This window comes from Fulmarus glacialis, unplaced genomic scaffold, assembly GCF_000690835.1.
Source record: "Fulmarus glacialis isolate BGI_N327 unplaced genomic scaffold, ASM69083v1 scaffold1653, whole genome shotgun sequence".
Taxonomy (NCBI): Eukaryota; Metazoa; Chordata; class Aves; order Procellariiformes; family Procellariidae; genus Fulmarus; species Fulmarus glacialis.
This window is the reverse complement of record NW_009200826.1, coordinates 6,502-10,522: the sequence shown is the minus strand read 5'-3', so window position 1 is coordinate 10,522 and position 4,021 is coordinate 6,502. Positions and strand designations below refer to the sequence as shown.

At 52.8% G+C, this 4,021-nt stretch overlaps 1 protein-coding gene across 1 annotated transcript in view; it reads left to right on the top strand.

Moving 5' to 3' along the window:
- Positions 1–4,021, top strand: part of TMEM173 (transmembrane protein 173) — a gene marked incomplete at its 3' end in the record, with an annotated part of 9,063 nt that overhangs the window by 346 nt on the left and 4,696 nt on the right.

Below are 4,021 nucleotides of genomic sequence, written 5' to 3'. Positions count from 1 at the left end.
CCAATGTGGTTTAATATCCTCATAAGTGATCTGGATGATGGGATCAAGTGTACCCTGATGAAGTTTGCTGATGATACCAAACTGAGTGGGGATGTGGACACTTCGGAAGGGAGAGCCACCCCGCAGGAAGGCCTGGATAGGCTGGAAGAGTGGGCTAACAAGAACCTTCTGAAGTTCAACAAAGGCAAATGTAAGGTCTTGCACCTGGGAAAACATAATCCAGGAGTGCAGCACAGGCTGGGATCTACCCAGCTGGGGAGCAGCTCTGTGGAGAGGGACCTGGGGGTCCTGGGGGACAGCAAGCTCAATATGAGTGAACAGTGTGCTGCTGTGGCAAAGAAAGCCAACAGGATACAGGGTTGCATCAACAAGGGCATCACCAGCAGAGATAAAGAAGTCATTATGCCGCTTGTCAGGCCACACCTGGAATAATTGTTAGTCCCTGCAATACAAAAAAGATGTGGACAGGCTGGAGAGGGTACAGAGAAGGGCCACAAAGGTGACCAAAGGACTGGGAAGCCTGCCACATGAGGAAAGGCTGAGAACTGGGTTTGTTCAGCCTTGAGAAAAGAAGGCTTAGGGGAAGACCTTATAACCATGTTCCAGTATTTAAAGGGCGGCTACAAAGCAGATGGAGACTCCCTTTTTACAAGGAGTCACATGGAAAAGACAAGGGGTAATGCGTACAAGTTACTCCTGGGGAGATTCTGACTGGACTCAAGAGGAAAATTTTTCACAATGAGAACAATCAGCCATTGGAGTAATCTCCCCAGAGAAGTAGTGGATTCTTCATTGGACACTTTTAAGATTCGGCTGGACAGGGTGCTGGGCCATCTTGTCTAGACCATGCTTTTGCCAAGAAGGGTTGTACTAGGTGATCCTTGAGGTCCCTTCCAACCTGGTATTCTATGATTCATGTGATTCTATGATTCCCTGACTTTGCAAGCACCTTTGCCGGCTCAGCAGACAGCTTAGTTCTTGCTGTGTTTGGACACTGATTAAACCATGGGTGGTTTGGACAGTCAGTTTGGACCACAAGCTCCTAAATCTCTGCCGAGGTGTATACAAATAGAGCAGCTGCTCAGAGGGATGTCGTAGCGTCCTTCGGGTGCCCAGAAAGGTGAGGCAGAGCAGGCGGCATCGAACAGGCACCCAGGCAACGCTCAGCTGACCTGGCGCTGCCCCATCTCCACTCACAGCAGCACAGCAGCACAGCAGCAGTGTGGAAACCAGGAAGCCCAGGCTGGGGTGGGAGGTTAGTGATAACTAGTCAGTTATCTGGCAGGTGACCATGTTTTGCCATGATTTGTCTGCATCAGGAGCATCCCACAGATGCATTGGTAAGACACTGCCCAAGACGGCACGTGGCCCAAGACACGGGGAAGGTGAGGGTGCCCCATGCGTCCATCTGTGCCACGCATGGTGGTTTTCATGAGTAAGCACCAGCTGCTCTGTGGTTAGTAAAAGGCCGTGGCACATGGTGCATGAGGGGTTTACAATGCCTGTCACACTAGTGGTTTAAAAACCTCTAGGGTGAGAAAGTACTAATCTCAGTGGGATCTGCAGTGTAGGTGCATTTTATAGATTGCTTTACAAAGCATTCATTTTTTTGCCCAACTAAATCTCAAACAGACGTGTCAGCACTAGCCTGCTTGGAAGTGCCATGGCACTGGTCTGGGGAGGTCACTTGCCGGGTTTTTTTATGCATCTAAAATATTTCGGCGTCATGCATGACTTCTTGTTCCCTCCCCTTGGGGGAATAACAGCAAGCAGGGAAAAAGGAAACTTCAAGCAAGGCACAATCTGGAAATGCAAATTGTCAGCTAGACGAAAGGCCAGGGAGGACAAAACGGCAGCTTTGGTGCTCCTGCTTCTTGTTGGCTATGCAGAGGCGCTGGGCACCACTGGGCTCTCCATTCCAAGGCAAGCTCAGATGTCACAGATGTCCAGCCTCGGCTGGAGACATTCAAATCTCATTCCTGGGGTTTAGGCTTGGCTCTTGGACCGGGCACCACAGCTCTGCTCCGCGCTGCGCACCACAAGCAGAGTCCCATCCGCAGCATGGCAGGGAGCCTGGAAAGGCTGGGGGGTGGCTGAGAGGATTGTTCAAGAGCAAAGTGGTGTGGAAGTGATGCGACATGGTTGAGAGCATGGGAGCTCTCGTTTTGTCCCTGGCCTGCAAGCTGCAGATGCAGTTCCTCTTTGCTCTGATCTTTACCTCCCTCCAGCCGTGTCGTCTGCTTCTGCAGGCTCTGCAGACAAAATGGCTCTTCCATGCTGCTTTTTTATTGCATTTAGCACCGTGGCAACAGCTACGTACAAGGCGGGTCTGGGGCTGTGGGGCAAAGGCTGGCTCAGAGCAGAAGTGAGAGACTGAAACACCATGGGTGTTAGCGTGCTGACGGTAGAACTGAAAACAAGAGGCCAGGCTCCATGGGCAGGAGAGCCACCCAGCTGCTCAGGGACCCACGAGAGGAGGGCTGGGGAGCCAGGCAGCCTCCTCCGCCGCACCGCAAGAGCCAGCCGGAGCTGGTGAGTGAAGCCCAGCCACCAGCAACAACCCAGCGCAGGAGGAGGAAGTGATTCACTTGATGTTTTAGCCAACCTTTGTGTTGAAGAAGCAAACAACACGTTGGCTATATCCACAAGCCCTCCCCAGGCTAGGAACACAGGTCAGATGCCCTGTAAAGCGGGTTTGCTGGGGTTTCTAAGGTACCACCGAAACAGACTCCGATAACCTTGAGACAAGCGCAAGTAGCATGCTGCCAGTCTCTCTGGGCATCTATTCCTTCCTCCCACCCTCTGGGTTTGCAAATGCTTGAATTAAATGTGACCTGTGGGCACACCTGAACCAAGATCCTTGTGCTGTGTGCCCGCTGCAGCCTGCGGAGCCCTCTGGAAAGGTGCCTGCTGGTCTGCAAGGGTCCCTTGGCAGCCTCCCTGCATCCACAGAAAGCAATTGGACCCAGAGCACATTCTGGACGGTCACGCCCTTACCCAGCCTGTATCTACCCAGTTTGGCTACACAGAGGCCATGGGAGACCATGCTGAAAGCTTTGCTGAAGTGAAGGTTCTCCCCTCATCCACAAGGCCAGTCATCTCACCTCATAAGGCACTCAGGTTGGTCAGGTACGATGTGCCCTTTGTAAATCCCTGCTGGCTGTTCCCTTCTCGTCCTTCAGGTGCTCGGCAGTGATTGCCAGGAGGATTTGCTCCATCACCTTTCCAGGGACAGAGGTGACATTGGGCAGGCTGTAGTTCACCAAGCCCTCTTTCTCGCCCTGCTCAAAGTTGTGTGTGATGTTTGCCTTCTCCCACTCATCAGGAACCTCCCAATTGCTGCAACCTTCCAAAGAGATCAGAGATGAGCCTTGACATGGCACCAGCCAGCAGCCTCAGCATCCTCGAGTGCATCCCACCCAGTTCTATGGGCTTGTGTATGTGTGCCTTAAGTCAATCTTCCTCTAGCATGGGTAATGCCTCACCGCTGCAGACTCTGCTGCTAGGACCAGGGACCTGGGAGGCTTGAGGGCCTTACTGGCCAGCAAGAGCCCGGCTGCAGGAAGCCCCTGCTGTGTCACCAGTGCTCGTGGGCAACTGGCTCCTGAGCCAGCATCTCCTGTACCTGCGTGGGGTGGGGGAATCCAGGACACTGTGAGTCACCCTCTCTGCTAGAAGGAATTTGCTTCTGTTTTGCCCCTGGAAACCTGCTGCACTTAATAAATTCAATCTCAATAAATTCTGGTTTCCTTCCTCATTCCAGCTCAGCTCAGTCCCACTGTGACCCGACAGATATGTTGGGGCTTTCCAGAGGTGTAAGCTCATGCATGTCAATTGTGCCTGGATTTCCTGGAGGCTGCATCTATGAGTGCCCTGCGTGGGAGGGCTCTGGTGTTTCCTGCAAGCTGCCTGCAGCTGCGATAGTTTCCTTTCATTTTCATTTTTCTTGGTGCTGGGACCTGGCACCAGAAGCCTGTACGGTGCAGGGGTTCCACGTCTCTGTCTGCAGCACTCCCAAGAG